This window comes from Stigmatopora nigra, chromosome 1 (assembly GCF_051989575.1).
Source record: "Stigmatopora nigra isolate UIUO_SnigA chromosome 1, RoL_Snig_1.1, whole genome shotgun sequence".
NCBI lineage: Eukaryota > Metazoa > Chordata > Actinopteri > Syngnathiformes > Syngnathidae > Stigmatopora > Stigmatopora nigra.
Genome location: NC_135508.1, coordinates 12,497,750 through 12,514,931, shown reverse-complemented (window position 1 = coordinate 12,514,931; position 17,182 = coordinate 12,497,750). Strand labels below are relative to the sequence as shown.

General features: G+C 39.1%; 1 protein-coding gene across 1 annotated transcript in view; it reads left to right on the top strand.

The window, feature by feature from the left end:
* The first annotated feature begins 1,689 nt into the window (after positions 1-1,689).
* Positions 1,690-17,182, top strand: part of sema3b (sema domain, immunoglobulin domain (Ig), short basic domain, secreted, (semaphorin) 3B) — a 49,369-nt gene continuing 33,876 nt past the window's right edge. Inside the window, exon 1 of the mRNA XM_077730182.1 lies at positions 1,690-2,113. The gene's annotated coding sequence lies outside the window, so the exon portion shown is untranslated. The remainder of the gene's footprint in view (positions 2,114-17,182) is intronic.

Sequence of the window (17,182 nt, the reverse complement as noted above, 5' to 3'; positions counted from 1 at the left end):
AGGGTGAAAGCTTAAAACGAATAAAAGGGACACATGCTAATTGATCCTAAACTACTAAAGGCAAAGGAAAGATGGATAAAAGTAACAAAGCCCTCAAAAAGACTGATGGGGGATTTAAAGGGGGCTGAGTAATTTCAGATAACGGAGAGGAAGCCAAATGAAGAAAAGAAATCCACAGGCTTCTTTGAGGAAAGGTTAGCGATGTCCGGGGACAGAAGGGCAGGGTCAAGCGCATGTGTGGGTGGCTGTGTCAGTGAGTGAGTAGTGTGCACGCCTGCCTCCAACAGCGTGATAGAGAAGCACAAAGAGACAAAGACCTTCCCAATTTGGTTTTACGAATTCAAACTTCCTGCGTGTGTGTCCTGGGATAATGTAGGCGTACCGAAAATCAATACCCGATGAATTAATTATGGGCAAAACAGGACGAGCTTGTGAGGAGAGGCCAGGCTGCGATCCATCCGTCAATTCTTTCATTAAAGGCACTCTTTTATTTACCAAAGTCCTTACATGCTCAATTTGTTAGAATAAACCGTTAAGTGGATGTTAATGCAAAAATCTTTTTTTTTTATTGCTACCATATCCCATCTTTTTGTTCCACTTTTTTTCTCATAACAGTCCCAAAAAAGGAAGCAAAGAATTTATAGCCCATCACATAATGTGACCCACATGCGCAGATGTAAAAAAGGATGTCTTAAGGAAACAGGGTAATCCCGCTAGCATAACATAATTAGCATGCGTGGTTGTCCTTTTGCTGTCCAAGGACTTATCTTAACATTTTTGAGCACTGGTAAAAAATGAAAGATTGAGTCTGAAAATCTGCTTCAATGTATCTTGGCCCATTAAGACCACCAAGCAAGGACCTCACTAAGAGGAAATAAAAGCAAAAAAAATTGAATTGGGTCACTTCCGCCTGAAATGTAAACATAGCCTTATTTATCATTGCATTTTTTCATGTTATTTCTCTAAAGAGGTTAGTGGGCCTAACAACTAAGTCTAACATGAAACAAGTATACGCCCACCCCCACACAAAAAAAACAGAACATAAAAAATAACCATTCAAATTCTATTAACAGGCAATTTAGGGTCTTCAGCACTTTTTTTCTAGAATGTGGAAATACGTTGAAGTACCTGAAAACAATCTAACGTGATGTTCCTATTCATATATCTTCATTTGTTCTTATGGAAGAATTTCATTGAAACTACAAGTATATCCAATAGTTGTTGAAGGTCGAGGATCTAGTTAAGAACATTTTAAAAGACACAAGTTTGAAATCAATTTCTATGGTGGTAAATGGTGCGTTCTACAAAAAGACAGCAAAAGAGCCACTTCACCTCTGGACTTCAACAGGAGTGGAGTGCCACTCGGACAGATCTGTTTTTCAGTCCATATTGAGCTGTTAAAGGATTCTAGTTTTAAGGGCTGTTTATAGAAACTCTCTTATGGTTGTTGAAAGTATTTTGGTGCCAGAAAATGTTAACCTTTTAAAAGTGTTGGCAGCATGTTATCAAATATACTTGAGTTTGTCGAAAAAAAACTTGGAATTCTGATGAAACAAGAAGCACCTGACTGCATTTCACTGATTGCACTTTTAAGATGCCAGATTGGTGGAAAGGTTAGAATGAAAAACCTACACCCACTGCGGCCCTTTGTGGAATTAATTGCCCAGGTCTGATGTAGAGAGTAGAGCATGGGGAAAACTAGACACTCATTGCATTGGTTTTGTTTACACCTAAATCCTGAAGCTGGGAATGGGACTTTAGATGAGATTGAGAGAAGAATAAAAAGGTGGAGAAAAGAGTGTGCAAGAGAGCAGAGAGCCGCTCCTCTGTGACGTTCAAACCCCCTCCTTTCTTCAACAGGAAGGACAGAGAGGAGCGTAATCACCCTTGCTCTTCCAGTGCAGGACTTCGGGAATTCCGGGAGCCTCACAGTTGTAATGACTCGTTTAAATGCACATTCTATCCTATCCAACTGACAAAAATCAAAGGACCGTGACAGAGGAGAATAGTAGAGAGTTCAAGAGAAGATTTAGAGTAGATCTTCCCTTACCTGGAGAAGTATTTGGCCATGACGACACCTGCCAGAGAGAATCAGAACGGCTGATGACACAAGGTAAGACCCACCTTTACTCCTGCTTCTTTGCCCTCTAATATTGACTGGCTTTGTATTATTATAAAAAGGTTTTTGGAAATGAGTAACTGATGGATAAAGTTTTGTGTGTATGTGTTTGTATGTTTGTGAGGGAGAGCAAGATAGTGAAGTTGTTTGTGCAGGTGTGTTCAATATCTCTGTTGTAGTATTGGTGTGATGCAATGGATAAACATGGTCAAAGTTGATCTAAATTGCATTGCACACACAAAAAAACAACCAATTGATAATGTTGGTGTGTGTGTATTATGCTTGATTGCATTTGAAGTGTGAGCGGTGAATTTGCTGTCCACCCTCCCAGCTTAAAAAGATTGGACAAAGTGACAAATTTGTTTATATTCACAGCAGAAGGAAAGAGTTAATAACTGATTTTGACATTAATGATTAGGGTTGCCTTAAGTTCATTTGATTTTGTTCAAATTAATAAATGAAATAACCTGATTTTAGCGTTTATTAGAGTGTGCTCCGCATTTCACATGGAGTCAGTTTTGACACTTTCAGTGCATTTCCTACACGGAGTCGAGCATCAGTACCTTTTTCCATTCATAGGTTATGTTTTTCCCCTTGTGGGAGGGCTTGCAGGTGTGCATTTTGTCTGTCATCCCACCCATTCAGTCCTGTAATCCCAGGTTTTGCCGGTCTTTTTAACATTCCCCAGTCAAAGCCACTTTGACCTGCATTGTTACGCCTCCATTATCATACCACACAAGCCTATATTATCCCTAGTGCTTGGCATTTTTCAGAAAGATTTGTACATATTAGTTGACACGCTTGGGTAAGCAAAACAAAGGAAAGAAAAATAAACATTAGGATTGAAGAGTCAGGGTGGACTGGTGGTCAGCGCGTTGGCCTCACAGTTTAAGGGTCGAGGGTTCGAGCTCGGTTCTCACACTGTGTGGAGTTTGAATGTTTTCCCTGGGCTTGTTTTTTTCCCCGGGTACTCCGATTTCCTCCCACATCCCAAAAAGATGTTATAATAGGTGTTATTGGTTGTCTGTCTCCTTGTGCCCTGTGATTGGCTGGCCATCGATTCAGGGTGTTCCCTGCCTGGTGCTCGTAGTTAGTTGGAATAGGCTCCAGCACCCCCTGCGACCTTTATGAGGATAAGCGGTTAGGAAAATGAATGAAAAGTAGAGTCATAGGCTGTGTTCACCAAGAAAGCATTGTTTCAGGCATTTTTTTTGTTGTTGTACAAGTGGACACAGTATATTATCGGTTTCATTTAGATAGCAGTACATAATTCCTGAAGATAAGCAGCTTTGACTTTGTCCAGAATTTTTAGTCTGTCTGTTTTCGGTAGAATACATATCATACATACTATAGAGACTTTTGAGGTTGGTAGGGTGGAGATTTTTCTGTGTAAAACTGACTGCTGTGTGGAAAAGGCTTTACCTGGTCTGACCTCCAAGCATTGCAATCTAACGCAAACAAAAACCATGGCGGATGACTGCGATAAGGAGGATTTGTTTAGTTAACAATTCTCACGGTTCTGACTGCAAACATCACAAAGTGAATCATCTTAAGACAATTGCGTTAGTTTACAATCATCTGCTAAAGTTACAAGATACTTTTTCAATTTCACATTGACACATTTTCGGGAATATTACGTTTTTGCTTAAACGGTTTCCTTGAAAGGGGCAAAGCCTATCCCCCCCCCCCCAAAAAAAAAATTTAGAATTATAATATCTCTGACAACATATCATAAAAACAAGGTCAAAGTCCAGCTGTTTTCGTACGTAGCCGGAAGTGTGCCAGACAAGGCGAACAGAATAAAAGACTCGAGTAATCTCCGGAGGACAGGCAGTATTGTGCACCTGCTCAAATGATGTATTGGTCCTTGTGTTCACATTGTCACTGCAAAGTAGACATGTATTTAACCCTGCTGCGTAAGTTCAAGGTGCTCCTGCTGATTACTCGGCGAGACCTCCAAGGTAACTTTATGTTTTAGTTCATGACTGTCAGTGATCCACCGTCACACCCTAGAAGCCATTAACCCCCATCTCAACTCCTTCCTTCCCGTGAAAACCCATTAACCTTCTTCCCTTACTCTCCTCTGTCAACCACACAAAGGTTGTGGTTCTTTCCAGTATAGTACGTACTTTTATTCACTCTTGGATGCAGGCACTGGTTATATACGGTATCTCATGTAGCGGGCCTTAGTGAGAGAGAGCAGGCGAGAGAGAGAGAACCTATGTCATGTTCCCTTTGTTTGAAATATTTAATAAGTGTGCCTGCTGTCTTGAAATATTGACTTTTATTCCTGCAGCCAGAGGAGACAGATGAGATTCCAAGTTGTCCAACAAAAAGCAAAAGGCTGTTCGTGCATAAAACTTTCATAGAGCTATTTTATTCATGCATTCATCCATACATTGTTTTTTTTAATCCTATGCGCTAAACACGATTGGATCAAATGTGATTATTATATTTTTCTTTGGAAAAACAAATCTAGTGGCAAATGAAGGCAAGTTACGAAACGCCTAAAAGAGAAAGTTTTGCCTCTTGATACGAAAGAAATTCAAGTGATGGAAAGCAAATTCTCAAAAATTCAACCATCCTCGAAATGCAAATGACACTATTTTATTTTGGAATTGGGGTAATTAAGTTGCTCTTCCATTGGCTATTTCCCAAACTTCCGTTGGGTCGCATTAAGCATTGGCCAAGAGGGCATATCAAAAAATTAACAACACCTGGTATAAAACGTCCCTTGGCGTGGCAAAACAATGCGCCCGTCTACATTTGCTAAGGACAAAAATAGATGCCATATGGTTCACGTAGCAAGATTAAGCATTAGTAATAGCATGCCAGTCATTTTTGTTGCGTTCTCCTCAGTGAACTGTTGTGGGTTTGAAACCACCACAAAGTGTTTTTGATTGACATAATTAGCCCTCCATTTCTCTCCTAACCAAAGACCAAATATTTCGTGGTCACGTTTGTTTGATGTGGCCTGGCTTTTTTTTTTTTTTAGATTGCTATATTGTTGGGGGAGTGATCCAGATTTGAGGATTACCAATGAGACCTCAAAGCAAAAAGACTTGACATTAATAAACAAGAGGTTAAAAAAACTGCTCTGGACTAAATATATTGTCATGTAAAATGTACTTTTGTGTATATTTTCTGCATAGAGGATAATAGCCCTTAGATTAGACATCAATGTTTCTTAGTTGAGTTTTTTATGCAAAAAAAGTGTACTGTCTTTGCTGATTTCCATTAAAATTAAACAATATTTATACTATTAATTTGTGAGGGCATACACTTACACATACCATAATGTTAGGATAGGCTAGGAGGCCACCAAATAAAACATACTAAATGTCCACCAACTGCGAATACTAATAAAAGTGAAAACAATTCATTTTTATCTGTTTTTCATCTGAATAAGGGCTGTGACCCTCGTAACTGGAATGTAGTTTTTATACCTAAATCAAATCGGAAATAAAGACCGGAATGTATCATTTCAAGCATGACAGTGGAGAAATGATGCACATAAAATAATTGGGATTTCTTCAAATTACAATTGATCATCATATTGATAAACTAAAGCATCACACAAACTATGCAGGATTCTCACAACGATTATTGCTCATTATAGATAGTGTCATCTTTTATGTGCGTCATGTGATGTGTAAATAAGGCTACATACCTGGGATATTATGGTAACAAATGGGTTGAACCAGCAGTAATGGATAGGGACACAGTTGAAGCATGTTTATAGTGATGTGTAGATTAGACTCTATAATTAATGTGCTGGGGAGGTTCTGAAGAACAACACAACAATGGGAAGGTTCAGAATTGACTCGTGCAAAAACATTAGAGTATTAGGCAACCATTTTTTGAAAATTGATCATAAATCCTTAGAAGACCTAATAGAGGACTCCCATCCAGAGTCCTACAGATCCCAAAACATTCATAAATTGTTGAAATTAAAGACTTTCAGTACATCAATAGTACTTAAATTCTCTATTAATTTAATCTGATTTATGTTGTTGCATAATTTGGCTCAGAGAAATTCAATTTGGTTGTGTCTTCATGGATGTAGTGTATAGTTAATAACAGTGTGACTGACCTCATGTCAATGGAGAATAGAGAAATAATTTAGACTTTCTGATTGGCCTGAGGTTAAGGTTGGGTTGAGGACAGGCCAGATAATCTTCTTTTACCATCAGCCAAGCGTTCACAGAGAAGTGATGGGTGTACGACTTTTTGAAGCTAAGCAATAGGGATTACTTGTATTGGGAGAGTCGTGATTTCTATTGTTATAAATCACAGAAATAATTATTTTTTCTGTGATATCTTTATGGTCCACTTTGTCAATGCTTGAAAAAGCAACTTAGCCAATCACCTCTTTAAAACAAATCTGCTTTAAGTCGTTAAAAAGGGCTTGATTGTCTTCAAAACAAAGTAAATAAAAAAGGATCCGGGAGAATCTCGTAATGTTAAAAACTATCCTTAAAAGGAAATAATCTACGATTGAGATTTTAGAATGTGAATTGTCTACCTAGCAAAATCCCATTTTTTTATGCATTACCCATAAAACAGAGAACATGACACACACAGTACCACAAATCTTAAGCTTTTTATATTCTTATTACATGTTTCCATGCGTGTTATTGGTGTGTCAGTGATTAAGAAAGAAGTAGAGAGGCGCTATCCTGCCGTATAACCTTGAGAAGTGATGTACTGCTGAAGGTGAGGAGGAATTACGAAGCTTTACATTGAAATGGGAAAGTAACGAGATTCTTACTCTCCTTGTCACTAAAAGACACACACACACACACACACGTGCACTTAATGTTACGCATAAGCGAACACCCGTATAGTTTCAATGAGGTGACGCACACACAAACACACGGAATGCCCCATAGGGGAGCTCCAAGGGCTTATGCAGGGGATTTTGGGATTTTTGCTGTTCTGCAGTGTGCCTGTCAGATAAGATGGGAGGCGCCTCTATATCCTCCTCACCCCCAACTAGCCTGTCACTCATGTCACCTGCCATCCTTTACAACACACACACACACACACACACACACACACACACACACAAACAACGCACACACAGATGCTTCTGAGAGAATATTATCCCCTTATGAAAACACTGGGGAGATGATACCAGTAATGATTGAAGGGGTGCGTAACACGAGGCTGCAGGTTACCATTTTCACACTTTCTAACTTTTGGCTCCATTCCTTTTCTCAACACCCAAAAACTGACTCCATTCATGACCCCAAATATTCTGCCCAAATTAACTGAAGCATATGCTGTCAAACTTGGATCACCAATGTAATGTGGATTTTATTTTGAAACTTAGAATTACAGCTTTGAAATACATGTACCATTCAGTTTGCCAGTAATAAAATAAAAACACAAATTACCTTCGTGTACAACTATCTGAAAGTCGAAAAGTATACATGAACAGGAATTTGGGGTATGATCCAGCACCCTCAAGACCCTCTTAAGTGTAATGAAAGCTAAATGAAAGAGTGGTAGTAAATATTATTTCTTAGTTTTTTAAATTCAGTCATTGCTATAGATGGGGATAGGCATCAGAAAGGTAGGATAGTAAAGACTAGAGCAAATCAGGCACATTTCTGATATTTGAAACTCATTGCCTGTCATTGAAAATAACAGAATTTGCGCCATAGAGTTAATAAAAATCCCATCCAGAAGCTCTGCTTACTCACTGTTGAATAAGATTTTGGGTCACAGATGGAAAAAGACGCAACCCTAATGAGGATAAAGCAGTTCAGAAAATGAATGAATGGAAAAAAAAGATGGAAAAGGAAATTGAGCAGCTCGAAAAGCACTCGTATTGCTTTTGGCATAATGACGGAAGGTTTGTTATATACTCCATTTTGATGGCTCCCTATGGTGTGTTGTGCATTAGTGAAGCTTGTCCAGCATCCTGTCACTTTTTCTCTGTCCAAACTGACATTCATGATGTTTTTATTTCACTGAGATTTAAAGGCTGCTTGTACAGTGGTGCGTAAAAACAAAAACAAAAAACCCAACCACAGGGAAAAATTTTCATAGCAGATAGCTCACTTAGAGCTCCAAACTCAGAAATTCAGATGGCCAGTCAAAAGCGGTAAGGTCCCTGACAGATTCCATCTTTTTCAGTCAATAGCAGGTGTTTTGCAGTCAGACAAATCATGACATTCTTACAAAATCTATTATTTTATAACATTCAGACATTTATTTCAGTCTTAGTACTGCAAATGTTCATCTTGCACTATAACACCATGGCTCCCTCTTTAAGCACTTCCCTATCTCATTTCATTTTTATTACCTAATGAAATTACGCTTCTTTATGTGTGCCCTTTAAATCTCATTGTACTTGTATCGTTGCATTAAAGGCATTCAATGCCATTCAAGTGAACGCTTCCCTTGATAACTGCCATGGAGAGTTTCCTCCCAATCAAAATGGATTGGACGTTTATAAGTACTTTCTTAGCAATCAAATACCATTCATTTGTTCCAAGAAAGGGCTAAAATATCCCAAAAGTGTCAGAACCAAACTGAATTACAATACAAAAGGATGAAAAAACAAACAAACATGAAATATAGTCTTGACATTCTTCTCGCTGATGCGTTTGGCCATCCTGTCGCCGAGACCACTATCGTTATCACCAGCATCCCACCCCCCCCCCTCCACCTTGTCTTTACTGCTTGCTACTCAGCCTCCTGGCAGCTGTAGCAGACAAGCTAATTGACTCAGGGGTCCCAAGAGGGGGTGGGATCATGCCCCATTTCCAATTTGGCTTCTCTTCCCTCCGTATAAAAGCTATACCATCCATCATTACTCCCCCCTCATTAAAATCAATGTCTCTTTCCATTTAAAAATTTCCATTTCCAACCTTGTTTTATACAACATTTACATTATATTGTATTATTTGTCTGTAAAATGTGTCTCAAATTAAGTAGCTTTTTCAGTATTGTGCTTTTGATGCACTCACTTGTCATATATACGTATACACTTGAAAGAGACACACACTTAGACAGAGTCCTTTGGGGTTCACCTTCAGAGAGCCGTCTCCTTCACAAACTGCATCTTGGGATGCATTCTGCAGTGCTGTGTGTGTGTGTGAGAGAGAGTGTGTGTTTTGTGCATGCATGAGTGAGGGTTCGTCCTACCAACTCACATCCAGACAAAGAACCGGACAGTTTGTCATGAATTCTGCTTGTAAATAGTGAATGTACGTTTAGTGGTATTGTAGCATACCCCCACAACACACAGTGTGGGGTGTCACTGTAGGAAGGAAGCATTTGAGCTATGGTGTGCAATGACAGCTTTAGCAGGCATTAAGCAAGATGACATTTTCAGATGCGCAGATCAAGAATTTGGGTCGTAGACTCAATTCGGGCTTGTGGAAAATACATTTGAGACGTGGTAGGCTTACTTCACTGTGTTTGGGAGCACTTTAGCATTGCTTGTCTCACAAGTATTGTATAAATTTTCATTATTTTTTGTGATTAAAACTTCACTATTTATTGGAGGGAAATCAGGAAAGTAAAAATGTGCAAGGAAGACACATCACTTTCCATCTTTTGATCTATTAGGGGCCTGTATTTTTATATTCACTTCATTTTGTCAACAAAAATCATACTCTGTGACGTTTAAAATAATTACTTAAAACACAGACACATGGCGCTACTCTAGTCCTAATTCTGGTCATGCCACTACAGAAAATTGTCAAAGCGGCCAAAAAGGCTTTGAGTAACAATGATCTGACAATTTATTTGAGATTAATAACACCATTAGGTAATCTTCCTTTCCTCCCTCACCCATCATTTTGTATGCCTTGATGGACCTCAGATTGAAGTCACTGGGTGTTACCAGCGAGTTTTGACTGAAGGGACGCACAAAGACACAGAAATATGTTTTTGATTGCCCAAAGAAGAGACGACAGTCTATCATGTGACCACTGACTATGAAGTGGAAAAGAGAATTGGCTCTTGTCCCATGTGGGTGAGGGGACCTTCAAACAGCCTTCGTATAGCCCATATGTTTGTGTAGCATCCATCATTGCCTCTAACATCCGGCTTTTCTCCAAAGGGGAAGTTTGTGGAGGAGTACAAAGTGAAATAACGTCATACTCTATCACCCCTATGTTGGCACTTTAATGCTTAGACCTACACTTAAATGCAAGGCTATTTAAGAAGTATTTTTTCTGAGTAATATCACAGGGATTGCATTTACCGTATTTTAAATCGACTATAAATCAAACAGGCCCAAAAATACACAATAAAAAGGGGGAACAATATTGAATTTGCATTGGAGTTTAAGTTGCATTTTGGGGGGGAATTTTATTTGCTAAAATCCAACACAAAGAAGAGAAATGTCATTATTAAAACAAAACTCATGATAAAAATAAAAATAACATAGTGCACCCACCACCCATGTTAAAATGATCAATATAGGCCTGGAGTGTAAAACAATAAAATATTACCAGTTTAGGTATAATCTGCAGGTAAAAAATAATACATATTGATTAAATAATTCATCTCAAAGATGAATTAAAGCCCCATTTGATATATATTTATCGTAGAGAGATAAAGATTCATTGTTAGGTGTACCTTAGCTTGTTTCTTTAGGTTTAATCATGTTAAAATATCAATGAACCTCTAAAAGGACCTTGTTTTTCTAAACACAGTTGCTAAGGGATTGTGAAGGTGTCAGAAAGAATAACGAAAAACACAAACGAAAAAAAAGCTTGTTAATTTTGCATGTTTTCCCCATCAGAAACATGTGCAGCGTTAACATGGGCATACTTCTGCACATATGGTTGAATACTGTACACTTGTCAGCGACATCTTTCATTAGCATATCATACGCCAGAGCACTTTAACCACACTGCGGGATTTTAGGATTCCCCGTTAAAGTGTTCATGCCCATCCTGTCACATATGGCGCTTTACCGAGGTTTAAGAGCGGGCTGAACTGTGTTCATGTCATCTTGAAGAGTGGGGAGAGCGAGTTGGACGTACGATGAGTGCTTGCGTAAGCAAGATTCCTCTTAACGCCAGTGACGCAGAGCATAAACCGAAAGACCTTCCCAATTTTGATCTAATTTGCACTTTGTACCATGCCGCGACCCATCTCTCACGTTACTACCCCGAAAGATTTATGACTATATGACGGTCATCAGAGTACCAAAGTGCACTAAGCTACATCTTTTCCATGACAAAGGAATATATTTAGGACATATACGACCCGGTGTACGAGTGGTTAACGCGTCGGCCTAGGAGTCCTGGGGATGAGGGTTCGATCCCAAGTCCAGATCTCACTGTGTGGAGTTTGTATATTCTCTCTGGGCTTGTGTGGGTTTTCTCTGGGTACTCTGTTTTCCTCCCACATTCCAAATACATGGTAGACTGATTGCCACTAGGTATGAGTGTGAGTGTGAATGGTTTCCTGTCTCCTTGTGCCCTACGATTGGCTGGCCACCACTTCAGGGTGTCACCTGCCCTGCGACCATTTTCGAGATAAGTGGTTCAGAAAATGAATGAATGAATATACATGTGTTCATGTGTGTACTGACTTTAAATATTTTCCCTTCCATGCTGAGATTGTGTCTGAATGTTTTTGTTTGAGCGCTGCGTTGATCAAATGGGATTTTTTTACTGATTAAAAGAGAAGAAATTGCATGGAGGACACAAGTGAAGAGGGAGGTTTTTTTCTCCATGTGTTTAGGTCACTGAACTCCCTTCCTCCACTCTCCTTTTACTCTCCTCCAGACATGAAATAGTCATTAGTTGTAGGGGTAATTCTGCCCAGATGTCTTCCCACATTAACTAATGGACAATCTGAAATGTCAGAAGCGTGTGCATTGAGCCAACGTGTTTCGATAGTTTACAGTAACCACAAAGATGCGTCATTGTGCCTAAATGGGAAACTGTCCGCATTCCAGCTTGTATTTGTTTTCGACGTCACAATGTTCGCACGACAAGCTATTTCCTATTCTAAACTCGACAGGTGCTAAATAATAAAAGCCTGGAACAAGCAAGAGGAGCAAGAAAGAAGTTCGCCAGGACAATGCTGGCAAGGCAAGAAGTTGAGGAATAAACCCAACAAAGTTATTCAACCAAAAGAAAGAAATGTTTGTCCTTGTGTCCAAAATGGAAACAGAACTTGTAAAAAAGGCTATTCACACAACATTCCTAATTACTGGCGACACACAGAGAGGATGACTTGGCATAATGAGTTGACCTTAAATTGACTAAGTGACTATTTTGAGTTAGTCTTGTGCTTTAATCAAGCCAATGATCTCTTTTCAAATCCACAGTCTCACCATGTCAGACACGCTGGAGGGTCAGAAATTAAAGCAGAAACAAGGCAAACAAAACACTTGGAGATATCACTAAGCAATATTTGATTTTAGGAATGTATGAGCAACTCCTCTTTGTGTTTATATTTATCCCTGCCTTTATTCTAGTTGGCAGCATCCCAGCTTGTCACTGTGTTAAAATGCTGGGACAACATCTTAAGGTCTTGTACTGTTTGAGATAAGCAGCATGAATTCTGCTTGTTCTTAAAAAATTAAATGTAAGCCCATCAATGTCAAATTCTTGGATAATATGCAGAATCGCTTGCTGATAAATTCCAAAGATTGTGAATGGAACATTGACTGACTTTGTCCTTGTACTACCTTTAGGCTGCGGTTCTTTCCAATTAAAAAAAAGTGAGTGTGCTAAAATGAGACTAATAAAATCTCCAACTGTTACTAATAAGGCATCTCCTTTAAATGACATATTTACAAGTAACAGATTTCTTTTTTTGTGACTTTCGTGAGACACGGCAACACCATTAGAATTCATATGATTCGGTCTGATAGCTGTCTGGACATGACTAAAATCGGACTCTTCAAAGCCTTTTCATTGCTTTTTTTTCATCTAGTCAAGCTTTTATTTGCGGAAATTGTGTTTCACTTAACATGTGAATTCAATATATTATTTTTTTCACATTGACATGTTTGTGCTGCCAAGGCTTACCCAATCTTATAATTTAACCATGATGTTTCTCCTACCATTCACACAGCTGGCCATACACTTCTTATTCCGGGCCTTGATATTTACTGTACCTGCTGAACAGTGGCCATAAAGGTGTCTTTTTCCATCTCCTACCATATGTGGATACCCTGTCCAAGCAATCCTTAGAAACCAGAGAGTGACCTTTCAGCAATTCCTCTCCTTTGACACTCCCATAAAACATCTGTCCAATGCTTCCCACCAACGCAAGCTCAATAAATTCTTTTAGTAGTCTCTGCTCAGGAAATGGAGATGCTCATTCAAGCCTCTGCCTGCTCACGCTTCTCTAAAAGACTTGCAAGGAAACCTTGTGGCTACTTCAGAACAGCTCACATTTATGCCCTGAAGTCATGGTTTTATTCCCTCCAACCCGACTGTGACAAATGCCCCAACACCACAGTAACGATGCTATATAAATAAAATGGAATTGTTTACATTTGTATCCTTTACCAAGGCTGCTCAGTTTGCATTTATGCCTGCAGGTAAGAGGCAGACACTCATTGGATAAGAGTGTGCTGCTCAACATTACAGTGTATAATGGAAGTGAGTTTACATAAAGGATTAGTTATCAGCCAGTGTGGTGTTTTATCGATTTAAATCCGATCAGAGACAGCTGTTCTCTATCTGTAACTGGAAACACACATGCGCACACACCTGGGCAGAGTGAATCCTGCCCCGAGGGTATCTCTGAGCGACAGCATTTGTGAAATAGAAAGAGAGCAAATGAAGAGCTGTTGTCATCAAGAAACGTTGCACTTTCCTTATCGCTGCACTTAATGCGAAGTGACCGCAGGATCAGAACCATCTGAACAATCTGCAAAATAGATATCCATTAAGATAATCAATTTGACACTAAAAAATGATCGTCTTTTCTGCAGGTCCCACTTTAAAATGTGTTTGCACGATGGTTGCGGGACACCGGCAGTTGTTGAGTGTCAAAAACGTGGTTGACTTCAATACTTATAAGCTAGTTAAATTAACTATTATATATTGTTTTAATGATGAACATTGCACATAAATGCAATTTTAGCTGTGATATTTCTGCTAAAACATTACAAAAAGTGTCCTGCCTGCTCTGTCCACATTGTAGACCCCAAAAACTGGTGACCCGGTGTCACCATGGCAACTACAAATCTTTTTTTTTACAAGCCAGTGTCCCATTCAAATGTCTTGATTTACTTCATTCGCTCTAATTCAAAATAAATTTGACCTACTTGGAATTCAATAGCCGTATCTCTTAACTGGTGAATGCCACTTTTTCTTACGAAACCAACGCTGGAAAAAAAAACATCTTTTCTATCATTTGGAAATTCCCATCTGAACCTTGCCCCTGTCTAGCTACTTTTGGCAATCCATTGGCCTTGCCTATGAAAGCTGTATTAATCAACTTGACAAGATGTGGAGAATGAATAAATAATTTCCTTTACTGCCATTATGTTCTGACAGCTTGCAAAAACAGTGAGTGTATAAGATGTTGGCAGGGGAGTATTGTAGAGACAGAAGGACTGCTATTTGCCTGCATATGTATGCGTGTCTTTGGTAATGGGGGTCCTTGGATGACTGAGGAGCCTGAGTGTTGGGGCGGAGTTACAAGAATTCCTCGCTGCATTCTTCCTTCCACGAGTTTCTCTCTCTTTCTTTCTACAATACTGTACTAGATGATATTACAGTCTGGCACAATTCATTTTCCATTCAATTTGAATTAAGGGTATTAATCGCTCATTTATTCTTTTTCCGAACTACTTATCCTCACATGGATGGTGGGTGGTGATGGAGCCTTTCCGTGTTAACCTGTCGGCCACTGCACTGCTGGCCTTTAATCAATACATCTGTTCAAAATATGATGTGTAAATGGAGGGGGCAGGGCCTAAACCAAAGGTGGGTGTGGTTTTGTCAGGGTGGGGCTTACATTTGCATTTTATTTTTTGACTGTGTAATGGCTTCGTCAAAAATTATTGTTTATTTGAAATGTATAACAGTCCAGCCTCATTGTGATATATTTATTTTGTTGATCACAAAACTAAGTGGTGTTTAATTGTTTTTAAGGCGGCCTGATGGCGCGAGTGGTTAGCGTGTGGGCCTCACAGCTCTTTGTGGAGGATGCATTTTCTCCCCGGGCCTGCGTGGGTTCCCTCAGGGTACTCCGGTTTCCTCCCACATGCGTAGTAGGCTGATTGGACACTCTGAATTGCCCCTAGGTAATAGTATGAGCTTGAATTATTGTTTGTCTCCTTGTGCCCTGCGATTGGCTGGCCACTAATTTAGGGTGTCCCCCGCCTCTTCCCCGGAGTCATATGTGATAGCCTCCAGCACCCTCCGTGACCTTAAAGAGGATCAAGTGGTTCAGAAAATGAGATGAGATGAGTTGTTTTTGATACATGCATAGTCTGCCCTGTAAAGAAACCTGGTCGTAGTAAATATCAGATTATACTGCACAAAGCGATCTACAATGACAATCCTATTGTAGTCCGCTTTGTGTGTTCAGCTGGGCACTGTCAGGCTTTCATTTTTAATTATCTGTGTGACTTTAACAACTTGGTGATTTATGCAAACATCCACTAATGACAAACAGGGAGAAAAAAATTCAGCCTTGTTCACAGTCTTGTTCTCAGAAGCACAGTTCTCTGTCCAAAGCTAACTTATATTACCAGCGAAATAAATAGCAAGCATAGGATACAAAAAAAGCAAAAGAAAATAAAGAAATAAAGAGACTGACGCATCACAAGCCTGGTCTGCTGTAAAATACAATACAATATCCAATAAATCTTTGAAATACTGGCATTCATTTGAATAATATTTATAGCCACATTTAATTATAGACTCAAATGAATCTAGTACAGTATGTCATCTCCCTTTCAGAACCAATTTGAAACCTCTTTTTCTCCTTTTTCATTTTCTGGCAAAAAATATTTAGACCTTGGCTAAAGTCTGGGCTTTTTATGCACTCTTCTTTTTTTTTCCCCACAAGTCTTCGGGCGTGTTGACACTTTTGGAAATGAAATGAGCTGACTATAAGAGGATTTGTTGCAAATCCCATCTGTCATCTTCCTAAGTGGTCTCATATCGCATCTCGCATGCTTGGATTATAGTTCTATACTCTGAAGATGATTAAACATTTGACTACCTTGGGGGGGGGGGGGGGGGGGGCATTTACAGGTATCCTTTTCTCTGCTTACATGACTCACTACAGTGTTTGGGGGAGGGGAATCGAGCCCCAATTCTTACAATTAGGAAATCATTTCAAAAGTATCACAACACTCTTCCTCAATCATTTTGAGCAATTCCTAAGAAATGTGTGTTAAAAGTGACTATTTTATAGGACGATCCTAAAATGCAAAATGGATCTTATTGAGAAAAATGGGACACACATTTTCTGATTTTATATGCACTTCCCTTCCACTTTATTTAATTCCATGCCCACCGTCACTCATTTGGAAAGTCATAAAGGTTTAACCCTTTCATGCATGAATCAGGTTTGCCCCGCTTTTATTACTTTCTTATCGGTTTGGGTCTTAAAGTTATGGTCCAGAGGTCTATTGCAGCCCAGACGACAATATTTTGACAACCAATTGTAGTATTGGTAATAGCTGCATGTATTTTGTAATGGACAATATTAACATATTGAAATAATTTTAAGTGAATAATTTAATTCGTTTTTTTTAGTGGGGGAGTAACAAATAAAAATGTATTTGAAAAAAGGAATGAGCAATAAAAATTTGAAATATTTTCTCAATCTTTAAAAAACCCCAATAATAACTATCTCAACACATACACGAAGTAGGCGTGCCCCTTCCAAAATGCTTAAAAAAAAACGTATCACACGCGCACAAAAGCACCACCAAAGTAGTCCAGATGGAGGATCTTCTGCAGTTTTTTTGCACGTAAGAAACATCGTTATTGGGAGTTGTGAACATTGTTTTTTTGGGCGGTGAAGATGCGCCTAGAACAGCCATGACGTCATCAATGCGATTCCTGAACTCTCACCATGTTATTGACCATTTCTTTGGCCTTT